Here is a 21,676-nt window from a genome sequence, read left to right on the forward strand (position 1 = left end):
AAGGAGAGGGGAGGCTCCTGAGATACCACACATCTGGAAAATATGAAATCTAGAAGATTCATGAGGTCCTTCCCCTAGGTTACAGAAACAGTCAGCTGCGGCTGCACTTTGAGCATCTGAGCTTCTGGGAGCCACATCCCAACCTGTTGCTCTGCCTTCTGCTCTCCTTACAGCAGGGAAAGCCTCCATCTCTGAGCCAGGTGTTTGGCGCTGGATATGAAAAAGGAAATTTTCTAGCTTCCCAAGAGGGTGAACTGAGATTTTACAAAATTCTGAACAGGAAGTCATTGCTAAAAGTCAGATAATGTTGTATGTGTTTGCATGTAATTCTGTGTGTGTCGTTCGTATGCACACATACATGTACATTTCACCTGTCTCGTAACAGTATACTAAACATGTGCTGTTCACCTAATTTCCCCTGGACAGCCTCTCCTTGCTTAGACTCTGATGATATCATTTCTGGAGGATGCAGATGTCTTACAAAAACTAATTGGCTGAATGACTGCAAAATGCTCAAAATAATATTTGCCACTAACTTTGATAATATGTTCCACTTCTTACTGATTTCTGTTACCTTTTAGGGTCTGATCTCTTTTGCAAAGATATTCCATGCAAAGAAATTTTTCTGTTGACCTATAAATATTGAGGGACACAGGCTTTGATAATAAAAATTCCACTTTATAGATGAATATTTGCATGTAAATATTAATATGAATTTCATAATAATCCATTTTAAGGAAAAATCTCCTCAAATTACCATACTCAAATTTTTGAGTAAATTTACTCAAAAATAACTATTATTTTCAAGTAATCACAATGTATAGATTGTAATGTCCTAAGTAAATCCTAACTGATTACTTTTGTCGAGGAATTATGAAATATATTTATAATGTAGCAGTGACCCCCAGTGGTCAGAAAAGGATGGGCAACTGTTCATAGTTTAAAAGGCTGACAGCCCCTTCCTTCCAAACTGAATTTTTACAAAGAGTTAAACCAACATTCACGTTGTTTGATCCAGGCAGGAACTAGTATTTGTAACTCTGTAGTTTATAAAGAACTGTGAATGCATTGTAGCCAAGTTGTAATTACAAGAATATTAAATCATTGCTCAAAGGCATTTAACTGTGCACAAATCAAGACTTTCTTATAAATTTTCATAGTGTCCTGAAATTCAGAAGTTCCTCTAAACATCCACCCATCATGGAGGGGAAAGTGAGAAATAGACAAGCCACCTGGCCTCATCATATTTTTACTTAAAGGTCTGAAGGACTCATATCAGATATTTCATTCAAAAATAAATATCTGAAAAGAATCACCCTCACATCCCATGCCTGGAGCATGCTTCATTCCTGATTCGCTTCCTTGTCCTTTTCTTTGAGACAGGGTCTCACTATGTAGCCCTGGCTGGCCTGGAACTTGATATGTAGCCCAGGCTGGCCTTGAACTCACAGATATCTGCTCGCTTCTTCCTCAGGTGTGCTGGAATCAAAGGCATGTGCCACCTCACATCAGCTCTGATTTTTGCTTCTTGAGCTGATTTCTGCTTGTCTCAGTTATCCTCTCTTCTGGTCTAGCAGTGTGGCTGACAGCCTCAATGACTTCCTGTGTCAAGCTGAAGTTGAGACAACACGTTGACTTTACTGAGGACCACAACTCAGAGTTAAACCTATCTCTTGGAATGTTTATATGCCATTGTTCTTGTCTGCAGGCCGTTTGTTAACAGTTTTCTTCCTGTGTCTATTCTAAGTTTAAGCACTTCTTCAGGGCAGCACCATGTACTGTGTATCTGAGCTCTTGATGCTTCTGTTAAAACTGTGATTCCCTCTTTCCCTGACGGTCTTCAAAACACAGAGGCAGGGAAGGTCAAACTGATTACTTCCTAGGAGAACTACTGGAAAATCAAGAACAGCTCCAGAGCAAGTGGACGTCAGAGGGATGATGGACACTCTGGGATTCAAGGGTGAGGGCTGAAGATTAAGGCTACCTAGAATATAAAACACCACTGGTGTAGACTCACTAGCATACTACGACAGGCAGTATGAGAACCTGAAGATGGGTTCATAGACATGTCCCCAGAGAAAGGATAAGTGATGTGGCATCATATTGCTACTGAAGATTTACAGGGGTGTAGGAGAAATGGCAGAGGAGGAGGAAGGAGAAGAGGTATTTGTGGTAACAATGCCTGCAGCTTTCCAGTTTCTGACAGAAACCTAACCCTAGTCTCAGGCTGCTGGTGGCCATGCTATGCTGTCTCCTCCTGCTGTGTGCACTAGGTCAGTTAAGAACAGAAACAGTAAACACACTGACTTCCCTCTCACCGATTCCTTCTGCCGTGCTCGTCCTTTCCGAGAATTTCCACACTGTTTTGACAGTCGCACCCCACTTTCCTCCTCTGCTGGGCTTCTTCACGGTGCTCTGTCTCTTGTTGCTTCTAGACACCTAAGGTGTTTCTCCTCCCTGCATTTGTTTGCAAGATTTCTTCCAGAATCTTCTAGTAGCTGAAGATGGTATTCAGTCTTGAGTGTGTTTAACTGGCCTGGTGTCCCTGAGCGTCCTCAGCCTGCCTTGATGTTCACATGGCCCATGTCTAGTCTAAGGGATCTTCTGCAGTCTATTCTAAGTCCTCGCTAACCTCACCCTTTCTTAATACAGCGAGTTCTAAATCTATCAGTGATGCATGAACATCTCAAGATTCCCCCCAAAGCGTGTGTGTGTTCCTCAGCATCTCCACAGAGGCAGCTAATAGCATTCTCAAATGTCACATCTGGTCTTTCCTATGTCATGTAACATCAACTCACTCCTTTGTGCTCCTCAGTACTGCTAGGTTTCAAACCTGGGACAAACGGCTGAGGTGCCTATACAACATATCAAAATAGACCTGGCCACCAGGTTCTCCCGGCATCCCTCAGTCCCTACCTGTTAAAGGGTCCTCCTGGCTGGCATACCCAGCCCGCTATCCTGACCTTCTCCAGCCCTGGGGTTGGGCTGCCCTTCTCCTAGCTACCCTTCCTTAATCCAATCATTTTGGTTGAGTGCTATCTGTGTACCTTTGGGCCTCCTGGCTGCTGCACCTGGTTCCCCTCTCTCCTCTCTCCCTTCCCTTCCTCCATCTCCTCACATGGCCCACCTCAGTCTGGTCATGTCCATTCTGGGCTCTCCCAGATGTTTTAGCCTCTGGCTATGCTCTCCCACATATCTACAATAAACCTTCTCCTTCATAATACCTAGGAGCAGTCTCATGTATCCCTTTCCTTTTTTTTTTTCCATTCAAGTACATACTTTATTCAACTTAGATGCTACTCTTTGTCTGTCTCTCATTCAACAAACATTCATGCTGGGGCGTCCCTCCTACATGCATGCATTCAAGTCTGTACTGAAACTACAGCAGTGAGCAACAACTTGGCCAAAAAAAAAAAAAAGGCTTCACAGGGCTTACATACAAGAAGTTAGGCTCAGGCAATACACAACATCAAAATTTATATTGGGGGATCAAGAGTGCTGCGGGTGTCATTTAACATTTTTAGTGGCATGATGAAAGCTTCACCAGGAAGGTGGCGGCTGAACCTCTTCTTGGAGGGCATGAGAACCCAGGTGTGTGAATATGTAGAGGGGTTTTCCAGGCAGAAGATATGGTAAATGCAAACACTCTGAGTCACCTGGCCTAGAACGATGAGACCTGTGTGACTGGAGCCCCATGGGAGCTTCAAGACAGGAGGGAGGGGAAACAGAGGCAAGCCAGATCTGGTGGAGACTTGACAACCAGTGAAAGATTGTGCTTTCAAGATGAGACGGGAAGCTCCGGTTCTGGACAGAAGAGTCATGACTTGGCTTCTTTTTTTTAAACCAGGGTTCCCTTGCCTTTTCTCTGAGAAACCACAGTTTGAAGGTGAAGGTGTGATCAGTAAAGGAGGTTGGAAATGATATTGACTTCACAGATTCACAGCTACAGGGCCGTGAAATGATATTGACTTCACAGATTCACAGCTACAGGGCCGTCCTATACGCCCTATGAACTCGCAAGCTTAATACTTGGGAAGACTCAGAAACGTTTGAGGAATGCTTTAATGTTCTAGAAATCACTGTCCAAACAATGTTACAGCAACTCTGAGAAAAGCAGGAGACTGTCCCAGAAATGGATCAATTTTAAGATGAGCGTAAGATTCAGGTGTGGGAAAACCTGGAGTATTTCAGCTTCTGGTTTCAAATGAGTATCTCTATTTCATCCTATATGGATTTTAGAGTAATCTTGTCATTTACTCATTTTTATTAAGTAGCTTGGGTTTTGTTGTTGTTGTTGTTGAATAGACTATAAAAATGTAAGAGCATACCAATGCAATAAAATAACTAGTCTATTGATGTGGTTTTTATAGGGGTTGTCTACTTGACAGGATATAGACTCACCTGTGAGGCAAGTCTCTGGCAGGCCTGTAAGGGATTGTCTAGGTTATGTTAATTGAGAGGGAAGACTCACCCTAGGTGTGGAGGACTAATCCTTGGACTAAGCTCCTGGACTGTGTGGAAACAAAGCTCTCTGAGCATGAACACTCATCTGTCTTCATGCTCTGACTGAGGCTGCACCATGACGAACTGCTTCAAGCTCTGGCCTCCCGATTTCTCCACTGTGATAAACTGTACCCTCCAACTACGAGCACAGACACCCTTTCTTCTTTCATTGGTACACTGTATCACAGGAACAGCAAAAGTCACCGAGTGAAGAGTGCCCCAAACCTCCAGAATGTTCCTTTGAAGTCTCTTTGTGTACTGGATGCATAGGTATGTATACATCTGAGACATTCGAGGCTCCACTGTCCAAAAACCACGTACATGGGGAATTAAAGGCCATGCCCCTGTCCTGGGACACAGTCCATGGTATTCTTTACCCACCTGATATTTAATGAGAGTAAAGAGATGGAATTGCTTTTAAAAGAATGTCTTTTCTCAGCCACTGAGATGGCTTAGCAAAGAGGCTTGCCAGCCAAACCTGATGACCTGAGTTTGATTCTTTGTGACCCAGATGGTGGAAGGAGAGAACTGACTCCTGTAAATTGTCCTCTGGCCTCCACGAGCATGAACAACATATGCACATACACATAGAAAATAAATTAATATATAATATTTAAAAAATAAAATATGTTTCATTGCATTCAGCATGAGAATGCAAAGAAACCCTACCTTCTCATGACCACAATGTATGAATCACAAAAGGTTTTTCAAAGTCTTTCAGAGAATGGGAATCTATCCAGAGGCAAAACTTTCTTGTTCCATTAGATCCCTGAAAGGCGCATGCGCAGGCTGCATCACCGGACTTGTTTCTACAGGCTGGGACGCCTCAGCATATCCTGCTTCATGTTCCCTCTGCTTCTCCTCTGGCCTGGCAGAGAATTCCCACGCTGGCCTTCTTCCGCGGACTCAGTAAATCTTTCAGCATCTCAGGAAAGTTCTCCCAGGAGTACAGGATGGCTGCATGTGATGTGCTGCCTCCATGCAGGGTTTGGTCACAAAGCTGAATGCAGCTCTGGGCCTGGTTTGTATCTCAGTCATCAGAGGATACAGAAAACCACCATCCCACAGACCTCCGCCTGCCCTGAGAGCTGTGCCGCTTCTGACACCATCAGGATGCCAGATTCTACTGACTTTTCCTTCGGCTTCATCCAGTGGCTTCATCCAGCCCAGCGCTTTGCACCAAAGGAAGGCAAAGAGTTACAATGATACACACCCCACCTGAGACTCAGCCACAGATTTGCCTGGGGATAAAGCTGGCTTCCCAGACATGGTCACTCATAATCTTCTATTTTCTGTTTAGTGTGTATTTCTGCAGGTCCCTAGACCAATGTTAAAGAATTTGATTAGCATGTGTTCCCCAAGACTCAGTCAGAAATGCTATAATAATATCCACCTTGGCTCTTTGGGGACCACACTACCCCCAGTCTTGATTTTTAAAGTACATGTGGTCCCAAGGGCTTTTAGCAAGAAAGTGGATTTAGGTAGGGTTCTATAATACAATGGCTAATCTTGGTGTCAATTTGACACACCTGGGAAGAGGAAATAACAATGGAGGAATTACCTCCAGATTAGCCTATGGCCTTGTCTATAGGGCACTTCTTAATTGCTAATTGGTGTAAGATAGCCCAACCTGGCAGGGCTATACCACACCCCTAGGCCTTGGGTCCTGGGATATATAAAGAAGCCAGCTGACCTAGAGCCTGAGGGTAAGCCCGCCAGCAGCATTCCTTCATAGCTTCTGCTTCAGTTTTTGCCTCCAACTTCCTGTCCTGGCTTCCCTTGAGGATGGACGAACTGTAACCTGCAAGCAGCCAAATAAACTCTTTTCTCCCAAAATTGTGTTTGGTCAGTGTTTCATCACAGCAACAGGAAACCAAATTAGGTCATAGGCTAATGTGGAAAAATGACCATGACATCTTAAACTTAAAAACTTTTAAAGGAGCATGGGATACAAGTCCTTGAAAAAACAAATGTATACATACACACATGTGTTCATGTGCTTCAATATAGGCACAGAGATAGAGATCTCTGGAAACATATGCTGTCACTGCATTGTTTTTTAATCTTGGTTTTTATAAGTCTGCACCTTCAGCTCTGCTCACAGAGGATTTTGGAAAAGTTGTAGTGAGAGGTAGGGCACAAGCACATAATATCCTTTCATTATAAACCTAATTAATTTTAATCTTCATGAAAATCTAATAAAGAAATTCTCAGAAGAAAGATGGAATAAATTTACATCAGATTTTTAATTTAATATGTAGTATTAATTCACTGAATTAATGTATATTTTACTCAGAATTTTATAATGTTATCCAAATTATACAAGATTCAGTATGACAGGCATTTCCATCTGAACTGAACATTCTTATAACACTGCTGAATGGTTTTTAAGCTACATTAAACAGAGACTCATTTTTTTAATGTAAGAAACTTTTGTCACCAGGAAGCTTGCCTCAGTGGGAGTTAGTAATGACGTAACAAACAGTATCAGGCTGTGTCCCCCCCGGGTTATGGTGTAAAGACTGTCTCAACTGGCTTTTAAGCACCTAGCCTGACCCATGACCACAGAATTACATTGACCTCTGCCTGGACCTAGGAGTCAGTATAAACCCTTCTTTGTAGGAAACTCAATGACCTCAAATATAGTAAATTAATTTTAAAGAAAATATGTACATGCTGGTGTTAAAATACTTCGTATGTGTTCACCAAATAGAGGAGAAAGTGAATCAAGACACACTCAGCCAAGCAGATCCTAGATTTATGTTTTCTAATATGCAAATATAATTCTAGATAGAATTTTGATACAAAATTATTCTACACTTGGGGGACATCATTGAATTTGTCTAAAATTAGCTCTTGTACAATCACAATAGTTCTGGCTGATGTGATAAATACGTTACAAAATGCAAATTAAGGGGGTGCTGTGGTGGTATTGTGTTCCCCAAAATATTGTGTACCCTAATAAACTTATCTGGGGTCAGAGAACAGAAAAGCCACTAGATACTTAGGATAGGCAGTGGTAGCACACGCCTTTAATCCTAGCACTCCAGAGGCAGAAATCCATCTGTTCAAGGATACAAGACTTATGCCTTTAATCCCAGAAAGCAAGCCTTTAATTCCAGGGAGTGGTGGTAGAAAGCAGAAAGGTATATAAGGCATGAGGACCAGAAACTAGAAGTATTTGGCTGGTTAAGCATTTAGCTGGTTAAGCTTTCAGGCTTCTAGCAGCACAGTTCAGCTGAGAACCATTCTGGATGAGGACACAGAGGCTTCCAGTTTGAGGAAACAAGATCAGCTGAGAAGTTGGCCAGGTGAGTTTAGCTGTGGCTTGTTCTGTCTCTCTGATCATCCAGTGTTCACCCCAATACCTGGCTCCAGGTTTGATTTTATTAATAAGAACTTTTAAGATTCTTGCTACAGGGTGCAGATTAATTCCAGCTTACACTGCAAGCAGTATGGTCTGTCATGGCAGAGAAGTCAGAGCAGCTAGCTGGGCACATGACACCTGCAGACTGGAAGCAGAGAGACAGGAATGCATGTACTCGGTTGCTTCTCTTTTAGGCCACCCTGGGACACTAGCTCGTGGGTAGGTGCTTCCTACATTTAGGATGGGTCTCTCCACTTTAATTAACCTAATTTAAAATATTTCCCACAGACAGCTCAGAGGTTTGTTTTCATTGTGACTCTGAATAGTATCAAAGAGAAGAAAGCGACCACCAGGTGGCAAATGGGTACTTGACTGCAGTGACTATGAGCACTGGGAATGGGACCTTTCTCTACTGTCCTGTGAAAAAGTGGACCTGGGGGTAGGGGTGTAGATAAATGTTGATCTCTTATCTGGGAAGTAAAGGGCTGGGAATTTAAGGATTATTAGTATAAATAAGCATGGGAACATGAAGAGAGAAGACAGGTGTCAGCCTGATCTCTGCGGTTTGAGCATCCATAGAGATGTCATTCGAAAAAGGCCATGCAGTCACAGGGTCACAGGGCAGGAGCCACATGCCCCGGCTGGCCCCGAGGATGATCTGTCCTACCAGGAAAGAGAGGTAAGGAAAATTTCTCCTGTCTCCTGGAGGTCCAGATTCAGCACACAGGAAGTCATCACCCCCTCACCTGAAGGCCTGCTGCTCAGAAGGAAACCAGAGAAAACTGTCACCAGGGGACCCAACCAAAGAGAGGAAAAGGAAGACGCCATTCCCAGTGACTTCTAGCTTCTATTAGTCATGGAAAGGGAAAAAAAAAATTAGCAAATGGTTGTATGGAAGCTCCATTTTTAAGGACAAACCTGCCACCCTGTGGCAAGAAGAAAAATACACTTTAAAAAAAAAAAAAAAAAAAAAAAAAAAAAAAAAAAAAAAAAAAAAAAAAAAAGCCTGCTGAGCATTTCAGCCTAACCTAGTGGAGGACCCACAGCATGAGATTTCAGGGTTATTATATCATGTATGCTAAATATTACTTTGTATTTCTGTTGGTTCATTTTGAAGCCTTAAATCATCTTAGGAGAGAACCAAATAGCCTGGTTCAAGGAAAGACGTTTGTCTTTGTCTTAAAGAATATTTACATATATGTTTATGAATGTCAAGAATGTATGATAATTTAGACTAAAAAAAACAGAGAAAAATATATCCTTCTCAGTTGTTAACATGGTGTTCACACAGATAGTCAAGAAAATGCTCTCACTTCTCTTTCATATCTGCTGTCCATCTTTGCAGAAAGCAGCCTTCTACCTAGAGAATTGCATCCCGCAGAGAATTCTCACCACAGTGGTGTATGTTGACTGTCTTGTTAATTAATAGTGTACAGGGTGGTCCCTGACTTCACTATCGAGACAGAAGTCATCAGGGCACAGTGGAGAGTCACCAAGGGCACCGACTGCAGAAGAAGTCAGAACCTGGAGGTATGGGGAGTGCAGAGGACTTGGGGTCTCTTTCTGAGTGGGAATATCCTTGCCAAGAAAATGAGGTGGACATCTGGGTTCTATAAATTTTAAAGGATTAAATAAGATGATTTAGCTTAATGACTGTCACAGATTATGAAAAGAGTGGTGGCTGGTGGGTACTGGATATCCAAGGACACTAGAGAATAATTTTTAAATTTTGTAGAGTGGAGTAATAGCATAATAGATATGTAGAACAAGCTATCTTTGCAAGTGGTGATGTGTTGAATTCCTGTGAATGGACTAACATGATATTGTGGGGCACTCTGGCTGTCATGTGTAGGCTGCCAGAACTGTGATCCCTCAAAATTCATGTGTCTCCAGGAATGACTGCACACCTCAGTCCCAGCCTGTGGAAGGCAGAGGGAGGAAGACTGTGAGTTCCAGTATAGCCTGGACTTCACGGAGGATAAAAATGAAGAGTGCCAGGGATGTGGCTCAGTGGTAAAGGCCTATTCTAGCATGTGCAAAGGTTTAGATCCCATCCCCCAGACCAAAATTAATCAGTTATTTAATTTAAAGATCACATGTTGAATCCCTAACTTTGGAAACACAACATTCAGGAGACATTTAGGGTCATATGAAGTCATAGCATTGGACTGAAAAAATATTTCTCCTTCTCTCAACCTCTCTTTCTCCTTCTGTCTCCCCTTCTCTGTCTCTGCCTTTCCCTTCCCAGGGTGGCATTATCAGAAGCTAGCTTCTGCCTTAGGCTCCCAGCATCAGTGTAGTTCAGGGGCTGCTGCAAGTCAGGGTGTGTGAAAGGGAGGTGTGATGGGTCTTGGTTTACTTTTGTGCCCTCATAGGTGTCCAGAGGCGTTGATTGCTCAGCAGTCATCTCTTCCACATTTTTATTCTCTGTTTGTTCCAGGCTTGGAGCTGGAGAGAAGTCCAGGAATTCTGAAGGACTGTGAAGGAGGCCAGTCAATGACCTGTCCCTGTCAACAAGTGGTGTCTTCATCTGAACATCCTGGGAGCAGGCTTGCAGAGGTTTGGACTCTGCAGCAGACAGTGTCTGGCCTGAAGGTGTCAATCCCAGGGACCTCTCCATTTCCACCACTGCAAAAGAGTCAAGGAAGCAGTCAGTGCCTGGTAAGTGAGATGCTCCCCTCCCTTCAGCGCACCTCAGCACTCAGGCTCCTGTAGCAGTGGGACGGGCATTCCTATGAGCTCGGCTTGAGTAGCGAGGGCAGCCCCTCTTTCTGGAGACGTAGTAACTCCTCAGGTGTTTCTGGTGACCATGCAATATCATGTTTTCTCAGATGCTTGCGTGTTCCTTCCTGTTTGGGCAGTGTGTACATGTGTAGTAATCATGGGAGGAGGTGAAAGCTTTCCCTTGGTGTTTGGTCCTGTTACCCTCCCTTTTGTCTTGGAAACTGTGCCTCTCATTTCTTAGAAGTTTGCTATTAGGCAGTTTGGTCCATAATTTTCCAAACTTACTCATCTCTGCCCGCTTCTTTCCGTTTATGGTATCACTCATAAGCTCCCAGAAGCATGAATTTTTGTGTGGGTTTAGGTATCCAAACCCAGCTCCACATTCCTGAAAGGAGTTAAAGAACCCTGACTTTCCTTGAGCTCCCATTTCACAGACTTTTTATAAGTGACATGAAAATTAATTTAAGAAGGTGAAATCTTTAAGCTTGAGTGTGACTTTATAGTAGAGATCAACATGATCATGGACTTGGGTCACTGCTGAAGAACCACAGAGAAAGAGAAAGAAAAAGAAAAGAGAGAGCAAGAAAGAGATAGAGAGAGAGAGAAAGAGAGACAGAGAGAGAAGAGGAGAGAGAAAGAGAGAGAGAGAGAGAGAGACAGAGAGAGAGAGAGAGAGAGAGAGAGAGAAGAGGAGAGAGAAAGAGAGAGAGAGAGAGAGAGAGAGAGAGAGAGAGAGAGAGAGAGAGAGAGAGAGACTCTGCCCCCACTTAGCAGTATTCCACAGGTCCACCAGACTCTCACTATAATTTCACAACAGACACTTGGAATATGGAAGGAACATTTCCTCCAGGACAGATTCAGAGTTGCATTGCTCTGGAGTCCGATTTCAACTCAGGAAAAATCAAGTGTTACCAAACCAGAAAATTCTTGCTGTCTTCAAGAATCCCAAGAAATAGATTAGGAAGGAGGTGACTGTATTGTATTGGTGCATGGGACTGCTTAGTTTAGGCAGTGACATGTGTCCTTTGGCACATGCCTTGAACATAATGAAGTATGGCTGTCACTCACTGTCTTGCATTGTCTCTCATTATAGAGAATGAAGATGAGGATGGTGAGCCAGAGCCAAAGCTAACCTGCCAGGACTCCCGTTCTTCCTGTGTGTCGACATCCAACGCTAAAAGGAAGATCTGAGTCTCCTTTGAGTGCGGATCTCACTCCTTCCCCTCCTGGCTTTACTCACCTTGAAGACTGCTGTCTGGCATGGCTTGAGCAGGTGTGGGATTGTAGATGGCAGAGGTGGAGAAATGGTTTGGACATTTGCTGGCTGAATCTCCTTTAGCACCATCACCATCTCTGGTGGTAGGGTGGGACTCCCAGGGTAGGACACAGAGTCATCAACACTGCCCGAATCCTCCAGCCATTGCGGTCACAGACTGTTGTGGCCATAGTCATAGAGCTGACTGCCTTCCAGGTGGGAAGGTGCCAGGCTATATCCTTGCTTTGGCACCTCTAGTGGTGTGGCCTGGACAAGACTAGCAGACAGTGTTGGATAGGAAAGGACTAAGGAATTGGGATCTAAAATATTATCACACGGACTGCTATAGACAGGCAGGGAGAGTGGTATTCTGGTCACTGACAGTTACAGTGAAGTCCAGGGATACACCCCCCCGTCCTGTCAGTGCTTCTTGTGAGATCCCACTGGAGAAAACCTGGACAGGAGAGTGCCGAGGCAGAGATCAGGCTCTGGTCAGTCAGCGAAGTCAGCATGTTCGTGCTAACTCCTTGGTAGGGGTAGGCACTGTCCATGAGCTGCTGGCAACAAGTGCTGGAGTCCGATGCCAGGAGCCATGCTGAACTCACAGCTGGGTTCAAGACCCTGGAGAAGTTGCCCACACTTCCTGCTGAGGGTGTGGCCTTCCTCAGCAGAGACACAGAGGGCAGCAGAGCACATTCTGTCCCAAAGAAATTTTCTGTAGGAAGCAAGAGGACAGTGGAAAAAATGGTGAGATGAAAGCTTTGTAGCTTCCTGTGACGAGCTGTGTTATCTCCAGTTTTACAGCCTGGGAGAGTCTAAGACCTACGTTCCCTCACATACCCCAAAGAAAATGGTTCAGAATGATCATTGGTACTGGATAGGATGACACTCATTCGATGAACTGCTCCTTCTTCCTGTGTGGGTATGGAATTCCTAGTTGATCCACTTGGACCCTTGCTCTGATCTGGATACTGCCCTTCCTTGGCCTGCATTGCCTTGTTCTTATCCCTGCTGTGACACTGCTTCACAACTGTGTTCAGAGGCAGAAAACGGAAGTGTTTAGAGGTGGGAGAACCTTAGACAGTTTCTCACGCCTGTGCCTTCAGCCTGTTCGGAGCAGTTCCTGCTCTACAGAGAGAGACAGTGTCTCTCCGCCTAGACCAGTCCGGCCTGGAAATCGCACAGATTGCCCTGCCTCTGCCTCCCGAGAGCTGGTGCAGAAGGCACATGCCATGTCCACTTGGCTTGACATTACTATGAAATGATAACTCAGGAATTTCATAGATAGGTACTGTATTTAGCTAATTACCCTTCCTGGTCCATTCCTTGTATACTTTATGACCTCTTATTATTTACATAACCATTAAACACATATGCATATATGACTTCATGACTGTAACCTGCTGATATTTTTCTTTCTTTTTTTGCACCCGTTTACTGAGATCTCTTGAGATTGCTAATGTATTTTGGGGTTCATCTCTGAATAAGATTGTTTCTCAGTTTAACTGTTGGTTAAAAATTGTTCTTAAAGAGTTCCTCAGTAACTGTTAATTTTTTAAACTCTTCTAGTGAGGCATCCTTGTGAGAACCACCTCCACACCTATCAGTTGTCCTTGTGCAGACAACAGCTATCTGTGGAGTGCCCAGTCACACTTGATAACATCCAACACCACCCATGCATGTAAGATGTGGGGAATACTGCTGAAGATGGGCTTCATGGAGCGTGAGAGCCAGGGACCAGAGCAGGATACTGTTTTCCATACGTGACAGCGAACCTTTGCCCAGACTAATCCCAGCAGTGTGCATGACTAAACATGGCTCGGGAAATGGCAATGCCTTGTGCCTTGGATTTAAAATCTGTTGTTGTCTGAAGCATTCTGTTCCAAACTGCCTTTGTGTACCTCCAGGGCATCTCTGGAGTGCCTTCTTGTACTTTTAGATTTTCTAACCCTGTGTACCAGGTTTTCTCCCTTCCCCCATTTACTGTGAGTCTGTCTTTCATGTAACTCCCTCGATATTTCTTCCACTACAGTAACTGCCCTTTTCAGAACCCACAGCCCTCTTAATCTTTTCCACTTTCCTTTTTTCATCCAGGGAAGTCCAAGTAACTCCAAAACATGGCAGCCATTCTCTCTGTCTATGTTTAACATTTATTTGGTGAGTGTGGAGACAGGCCAGTGTAGAACACCCTAGACTGGAAGGGACCTTCATCCCTTCAAGCTCTGCATGCTGTGATTACCGGTGTGTGCCACCATTCCTGGTGTGAACATTACTTTTGGAATATCCCTGAATTTGACATAATAAGTTAACAGTAGTGGAGGGAGTCTGTCCCATTCATGGTATTGAGTGCTAGATCTCTGCATACCTTCTTCATGTTCCCAGGGTCTCTTGAGTTTAGCACCATCAAGATGGGCCTGATTTTATTCCCTGTTTACTTGCCTCTTAAGACTTGACAATACAGAGCCCAGAGCATGGAGACACTCTTATCTCCTTGAGGTGAATGGAAAACACTTGAGAGTAAACTGTCTGTCCAAAATCACATACCTAGTAATAACCAAAGCTAAATCTGGCATTTGACTTGAGATAGCTATATCAACATCAATAGTATCCCCATTAAACAAAGATTTAAAAGTGTAGTAAAAATAACTGGGAGAAGGGATCCACAACACTTTGTAAAGTTTCTTTCCTTACCGACATGGTCAGAGGGATAGTATCAGCAATCCACAGTACAATGGTGCTAGATCATTGGTTCTCCTTGTCTCATGAGCTGACCTAGTGGCCAGTGTGTCCAATACCAGACAGCACTCACTGGTCAGTGGTCACAGCTTACCTGTGATGATCCAAACCTGTGCATCACTGTGGAAACAGAAAGATTCTAGCAGGTGCTGGTAGGGTTACAGGGAGATTGATGTCTTAAATCAGGCAGCAGCCAATGGCAAGGTCAGATTCCAAGCTAAAGGATGGGGTTGGTTGGAGAAGATGCCAGGAGACCAACAGTAGCCATGGAGGCTGAGGTGTGGGCTAGTGAAAGGAGGCAATCCTGGCATGGAAGTCTTGCTTCCCATGATGTCTAGCCTATGTATCATGGCAGTTCTTTTATGGTTCACTGATGAAAATGTGTATAAAGTGCATATGATGTGTCACATTCCAACAGAAAGTGTCCCATCACCATATACTGTACATACAGTCAGTAGCCTTGGACAGGAAGGAGAGGAGCACCTAGATTGAGGGACTCAGATGAGAAACACTTTCAGTTGATCTTATTTATGGGCTGTCAGCATCTTTGCATGACTCAAGGAAGAGAATTAAGGGCTCCTTTATGGCTGTGTTGAAGGGCAGGGCTGAGTGCATTGAGTGCACGTTGGATGATGAGCTCCAAGACGCTACTCTTTGGCTTTCTTCTCTTGGAGTCCAGCCTGGGACAGTACACACTAAGGAAGGTCTGTCTTCTCTGCTTTTCATCCCTTCTTTGTAGGATTTCATCCTTGGAGCCGCTTGACGCTAAATCCTTACACACTCATGGGTGATATTACTGTGAAGTTCCAGGAGCAGTGGTCTTCTGTTCCTCATGAAGATGCTTGTAATTGGAAGCCGCTGGGAGAAGCAAACAGCCGAGGGGCTGATGGTGAGTCAGGCTGTGCATGTTCCCTCTGTCAAGCCTCGGTTGCTCTTCTGCTGCCCAGACTCGCCTACCTCTGGATGTTTTTTCTTCTTCTCGTCTATTGTTTTCCTGAGATAGGCTTGTTTCTGTAGCACCTGTTGTTCTAGAACTGACTGTGCATCTCATTCTGGCTTCAGACACATGGACAGTCTTTTTTCTTGCCTCCCTTCTTATAGTGCCAAGGTTTTGAGCCAGTGAGTCTGGCTGCTTTCTTTCTTCATCCAAAAGTATGAGTGTGACAGCTACCAAAGCTTCTTCCAGATCACCACACTGTGGTTGATATATTGTTCACCCCCATAAACTTCTCTGGGGGTCAGAGAACAGAACAGCCACAATATTAAACATAGAGGTTAGGCATTGGTAGCACACGCCTTTATTCCTAGCATTCCAGAGGCAGAGATCCATCCAGATCCCTGTGAGTTTAAAGCCACACTGGAAACAGCCAGGCATGGTGACACACACCTTTAATCCCAGAAAGTGATGGCAGGACGCAGAAAGGTATATAAGGAGTGAAGACCAGGAACTAGAAGCCTGGTTAAGCTTTTAGGCTTTTGAGCAGCAGTTCAGCTGAGATCCTTTCTGGATGAGGACTCAGAGGCTTCCAGTCTGAGGAAACAGGATCAGCTGAGGAATTGGCAAGGTGAGGTGGCTGTGGCTTGCTCTGCTTCTCTGATCTTCCAGCGTTCACCCCAATACCTGGCTCTAGGTTTTTTTTTTTTTTAATTAATAAGTACTTTTAAGATTCGTGTTACACCACACGCTCTGTAGAATCCTGGGCTTCTAGCATTCTCTGCCATGCTTGGGTCTGAGGCCAGGATAAATAGAGGATAGATAAAATATTGGAACACTTGGAGGAAGAAGGCATTTTTTTGGTACCGGATGCTGGGTTACATGAAAAAAGCAAAGTAGGTATTTTTGCTTTATATGTAAAAAGAATAACAATTCCTTTTCCATCTCAGTATATCTCCACAGACAGGAAGGTTTTGGATTTTTTTTTTTTTGAAATATGGGGAAACCTTGTGTCTTTTCTCATTTTGGTTTGTATTGTATCATCCTTTCTGTCAGTCACTGGTAGTTTCACAGACTGTATTGTGGCATGGTACTAGTATGCATTTCAATATGTTTCTTAATCTAACTTTGTAGCACGAATCTTAAAAGTTCTTATTAATAAAAATAAAGCCAGAGCCAGGTATTGTGGTGAATGATGGAAGATTAGAGAAAGAGAACAAGTCACAGCCACCTCACCTTACCTCACCTCGTCAGTTCTTCAGCTGATCCTGTTTCCTCTGACTGGAAGCTTCTGACTCCTCATCCAAATGGATCTCAGCTGAACTGCTGCTCAAAAGCCTAAAGCTTAACCACCCTAGTTCCTGGTTTTCACGCCTTATATACTTTTCTGCTTTCTGCCATCACTTCCTGGGATTAAAGGCTCACTTCCTGGGATTAAAGATGTGAGTCACTATGCCTGGGTGTTTCCAGTGTGGCCTTGAACTCACGGAGATCCAGATGGATCTTTGCCTCCAGAAGGCTAGGATTAAAATGTGCAACCATTTTCTGGCCTCTATGTCTGTCTAGTGGCTGTTCTGTTCTCTGACCCCAGATAAATTTATTAGGGTACACGATATACTGGGGAACACAATATCACCCACATAACTGCCTCAGAAAGCACTAACTAATATGACAATGTCTACCAGTCCTTACTGAAAATGACCCTGGAGCCTGTTTAGCTCTCCTCCTGCAGGCCCATGAGGTGTCAGAGCTTTCACTCAGGACCTCCTTTCCACTGAGCTAGTGCTGTAGAATGCAGCTACATGCCCAGCTCTGTAGAACTGTTCCTCCATGCAGATGGTTTCGTGTTTTGCATGGCTGCAGGTAGAATGTCTCTTTTCGCAGGAAAGCAGAAAGTCCCTGCCTTTCGTCCTTCCTGATTCCTTCATGACTCACCACTTGTCAGATAATGTGACACATTCCCAGTAGCAATCACTGAAAGTTGGAAAGTTCATTCACACTCCTGTTGTAGACATTTCAGAAAAAAATGTTTGTTATTTGTTTTTCATTTTTGGAGCTTAGTTTTTCCCCTTGAGTTTTGATGCTAATTTAATGAGAAGAAGAGACTTGGCAAGAATTTACATACAGCATTCAAATCTTAGTTTTGTTTTTTTCTTTATGTGACTTCAGATACAGTCATTTATGGTCCAAAAACAATTGAAAAATTAAAAAAAAAAACATTTTCATTCCTTCCTTCCTTCCTTCCTTCTTTTTCTTTTCCTTCCTTCCTTCCTTCCTTCCTTCCTTCCTTCCTTCCTTCCTTCTTTCTTTCTTTCTTTCTTTCTTTCTTTCTTTCTTTCTTTCTTCTCTTTTTCTTTCTTCTTTCTCTCTTTACTAATGCAGGGGGCTAGATGAATGTACTACAGTGACCACTAGTATTTAATAAGTTGACCCACCAGGCACGTGATTCCTTGTTGGAGGGCCCTCATGTAGCAAAGCTGTGGGGTTATTGACTGAATGACTAATTGTTTTCTGTCCGTAACTTTCTAGGGTGCCACTGCCATGCCTCCCTAATAAGAACAGCTGTGGGATACTTTCCACTGCCCTTTGGTGGTGTATTTTATACTTGTTGGGCACACATTTAGCCGTGAATGGTCAGGGAAATTTCTGCCTATATTTTACATTACTCAGACTGAAATAGGATTCTCAGTCACAAAGACAGCCTTTTACACAGACAGATAATTTTAGACTTCAGATCAGATTCAAAGCAGGCTGGTTGTCCCTGGAGACAAATATCTGATTTCCCTTAGAGATAAATACATGAGGTCAATTTCCCAGGTGTTATGTGTTGCTGATTCGAGGTCTGGATTGAAGGAACTTTATTAGATGTAACTTTCTCAGTAATTGACTTTTTGCATGTAGTCCTAGTCTCAGGCTCAAGGTTCAGGCAACTGTTTACCATCTGGAATCCCTCACCAACTTAGAGCTATGGTGTCATGGGTCAATGTGACATTACTAGCCTAAGAGAAACTATGTGAGTTATCTTGTGCTAAGAGTTTGAGGGAGCCGGGTGGTGGCGGCGGCGGCCCACGTCTTTAATCCCAGCACTCAGAGGCAGAGCCAGGTGGATCTCTGTGAGTTCAAGGCCAGCCTGGTCTACAGAGTGAGATCCAGGACAGGCACCAAAACAACATGGAGAAACCCTGTCTCTGAAACAAAACAAAACAAAAAATAAAAAATAAAAGAAAGAAAGAAAGAAAGAGAGAGAGAAAGAAAGAAAGGAATGAAAGAAAGAAAAAGAGTTGGAGGGGCTCCTGGCAGTGTGATCAAGTCTATCTCGTGCCTGAACTGGCTTTCTGGATCCTAATTACCTCTGGTCTGATGCTTAGCTCACCCTTGATGCAGCAGGGAGGGTCTTGGTCCTGCCTTAACTGAAGGTACCAGGCTTAGCTGTTCCCCCATGGGAGAACTTTTGAAGGAGGACATGAGGGGTGGATCGGGGAGGGAATATGGGGGGTTTGGAAGGAGGGATGAGAGGAGGATCTGCTGTTGCTATGTAAAATGAATAAAAAAATTAAAAAAGAAAAAAATAAAGATTGATATCCAGCAGGAGAGAGAGAGAGAGAGAGAGAGAGAGAGAGAGAGAGAGAGAGAGAGAGAGAGAGAATTGTGGAAAGAGCTGGGCACAGGTGACAGTGTTTGTGTGCTGAGTGAGAGATGGAGTTGTGTGGAGACAGAACCGGAACTGAAGAGAACTGGAACTAGAGAGAACTGGGACCAAAGATTTAGAATAGAAAAGACTGGGGCTGAGGTGGGGGGGGGAGTGAATGAAGAGTGAGTGAATGATGCAGTAGTGTGTGAAGAAATGTAACATATAGATGTGTGTGAAGAGATGCAGCTGTATAGGCAGAGAAAAAGGAGAAGTATGAGAAATAAAAGATTGTGGGAGTATGATGAGTGAATGAATGAGAGAATGAGTGAGTAAAGAGTGAATGAAAGATGTGGTACTTAGTGAAGGAATGTGAGAGAGTAGAGAGAAGAAATGTGTAGATGTAACTGTGCAAAAGAGGTATGTGGGTGTGCGGAGAATTTATGGAGAATGTAACAATGTGGAATGTATCATGTGGAGACAGAGAGATTCTCAGAGAAAGAGATTTTCTAAGATGTAGTAAAAGAGAAACTTACCACCATCAGAAAGCATGTGCGTTTCCTTATTTTTCCCCTCAGACAGAAAAAGTCTAGCTCTAAGATGGATAAGAAGTTTTCCTTAGCCTTCACCACCTTCATAGATTTTTTTTTACATGCTCTAGTGGTCTCTGGGGGAGCTGAAGGGATAGCTAAGACGTTAAAGGCCAGACTCACAACCAAAAATATAAGGGATGAGTTCCCATCACTCATGGCTGTCCCCTCCAGCTTCCGATTCATTCATGCATTTATTTATTTAGTTAATTTATTTATGTCTCATAGACTCATATAATATGGGGACCAGAAGTGATTTCCCTTGTTTCTGTAATTCAATAAATAATAATTTATTTACAATCACTCAAATAGTTACAGACAACACACTTAAATCTCCAGTTTAGAATAACCACTTGAAAACATCTCGGTTCTGTAAAGTTTATTACAAACTCCTAAGATACCATTGATGTTTTAACTAGTTGATAAAATAAAATTCCACTATATAACTCATAGCCTAGAATAATTTCGTGGGAAGTAACTCACAGTCTAATATAATTACATTACTAGAAAATAGCTATGGATATTCCCAAGACATTTACATACTGCCAAGATTATTATTTACAACTTTATGTATTAACTGGTTTATTAGAGCATTTTTATGTGTAATAGTGTATTTAATAAACATCAATTACAGGTATAATTTTTTAATTTTTTTTATTGTACTCAGATACAATTCATCCAGATCAGAGCTTCCCCTCTGTCTACTCCTCCATGTTGTCCCTTACCTCCTGGTGGGCCCTGGCCCCCGTTTTTTTGGGGAGCTGTTGCCTTGCTTGCTGACCTTCCTAGATCAGATGTCCTCACTATGCTGATTCCCTGCCGGTTTCATTCTTCCTAAACAGCTTACCGAAGGTTCCTTGTTCGCGTATCCTGCATATTGGTGTAATGCTAGAGTGTAAAACATCTGTAGCTTACCTTTGCCCTCTTTTGCTCTTCCACCGTACTGTAAGTCTGTATTTAAGGCCTCCTCCCTCCTTCAATAAACGGCATTCTACTGAGACAAATGACCCGCTGCTGTCTTGTCTTTCTTTTTAATCCTCAGCCAATCACTAAGACATGGTCAACGGGTAGTAATGCGGGCATTGCTACAACCTCCTCCTTTCTGTCTGCTTCCCTCTTTCCGTCTCTCCCCAGGAAAGAGCAGGCCCCCATGGGACATCACCCAAATAGAACACAACACAACCAGCCACAAACCCTCACATCAAAGCTGGGTAAGGCATGCCAAAGGAGGAAAAGGGTCCCCAGAGCAGGCAGAAATGTCAGAGTCCCCCCAACTCCCATTCTCAGAAGTGCCCCCAAAAGGCCAAGGCAACAGCATATCAGCTATCCAGAGGACTTAGTGCAGACCTATACAGGCTCCCTGCTGCAGCTCCAGGCTCTGTGAGTCCCCATGGATTTCTCAACCATGCTATCCTGGTGTCCTCGACCCCTCTGCATCCCACAATTCTGACTCTTGCTCTTCCCTGGGATTCCCTGAGCTCCAAGGGCAGGGCCTGGATGGAAACCTCAAACCTGCACCCTCTCTTTGCTTTATGTTTGGCTGTGGATCTCTGCACCTGCTCCCATCTGCTTCCAGTGGCAGTCTGATTGACAGCCATTAAACTGGGTACTGTTCTTTCAACAAAGTAGAACATCATTAAAAGTCATTTCTTTCTCATATTTTTGGTTGTGAGCCTAGCCTTTAATGGCTGAGCCATTTCTCCAGTGCTAAAGAGGCCCACAGAAATCCACAAAGATACCCCCACAAAAGACTGCTGGCAATGGTCGAGAGACAGCTGGGACTGACCTACTCTGGTGATGGGATGGCCAAACACCCTAATAGTTATGCCAGAAACCCCATCCAAGGACTGAGGAATCTGGATGCAGACATCCATGGCTAGGCCCCTGGTGGAGCTCTGGGAGTCTAATTAGCGAGAAAGAGGAGGGTTTATATGACCGA

At 43.7% G+C, this 21,676-nt stretch overlaps 2 long non-coding RNA genes across 2 annotated transcripts; one reads left to right on the forward strand and one right to left on the reverse strand.

Moving 5' to 3' along the window:
- Positions 1-10,276: 10,276 nt before the first annotated feature.
- Positions 10,277-15,352, reverse strand: LOC143273827 (uncharacterized). Its single transcript, XR_013052027.1, has 3 exons — positions 14,541-15,352; positions 11,835-12,564; positions 10,277-10,498 (listed from the first exon to the last, which is right to left on the reverse strand). It is a non-coding gene; the product is annotated as an uncharacterized LOC143273827 (long non-coding RNA).
- Positions 10,412-13,198, forward strand: LOC143273828 (uncharacterized). The gene is made up of 3 exons (XR_013052028.1): positions 10,412-10,531; positions 11,688-11,867; positions 12,646-13,198. It is a non-coding gene; the product is annotated as an uncharacterized LOC143273828 (long non-coding RNA).
- Positions 15,353-21,676: the final 6,324 nt, after the last annotated feature.

The sequence above is a fragment of the Peromyscus maniculatus genome, chromosome 6, assembly GCF_049852395.1.
Source record: "Peromyscus maniculatus bairdii isolate BWxNUB_F1_BW_parent chromosome 6, HU_Pman_BW_mat_3.1, whole genome shotgun sequence".
Lineage (NCBI taxonomy): Eukaryota > Metazoa > Chordata > Mammalia > Rodentia > Cricetidae > Peromyscus > Peromyscus maniculatus.